At 31.1% G+C, this 560-nt stretch overlaps 1 protein-coding gene across 1 annotated transcript in view; it reads left to right on the top strand.

Moving 5' to 3' along the window:
* Positions 1 to 560, top strand: part of LOC109824992 (cysteine--tRNA ligase, chloroplastic/mitochondrial-like) — a 12,456-nt gene that overhangs the window by 8,601 nt on the left and 3,295 nt on the right. The gene's annotated exons all lie outside the window — the stretch shown is intronic.

Genomic DNA, 560 nt, shown 5'->3' with positions numbered 1-560 from the left:
AGATATAGTTTTTAGATTTGGCAATGCATTAACATATGGTTGTGTCATGATGCCCCACACTACTGTTTTCCATTTTCATCTCAAGTTGTAAACACCTGTACAGAAAGAAATGTTCTCATTTACAATTCTTGTAAGTCCAGTAGGATACACATTTGAAAGAGCGGCGAAATTATTGTTCTTTTGGCTTTTGGGAGGCCCTCTGTTATGTTCATTATTGCATAATATGGTTTAGTCTCTTTTCTTAGTTAGAATGCTTTGTTGTACTTTATATAACTGTTATCTTCAATTTACTTCAATGAGTTAGATAATGTTGTGACTTTTCTGGCAGTATTGTCATTTCTGGCCATTTATGAAGTAACCTTATAAATAAACTATTCTTCTTATTACCTTTTCCTTGTGCCATGATGGTAAAGATCCCTTTTTCTTGCTTTTCTATTTTTCAGTTTTATATCCTCAGAATAATCATTGTTAACCAGAAGGTGGATATGCCTTCTATTTTTAAATTTATTAAAGTATCTTATTTTGCAATCTTTTCAGTTTAGTTCCATAGTTTTTCTTAT

Source organism: Asparagus officinalis, chromosome 10, assembly GCF_001876935.1.
Source record: "Asparagus officinalis chromosome 10, Aspof.V1, whole genome shotgun sequence".
Classification (NCBI taxonomy): Eukaryota; Viridiplantae; Streptophyta; class Magnoliopsida; order Asparagales; family Asparagaceae; genus Asparagus; species Asparagus officinalis.
The sequence above is the reverse complement of the archived record's forward strand: the minus strand, read 5'-3'. Positions and strand labels throughout refer to the sequence as shown.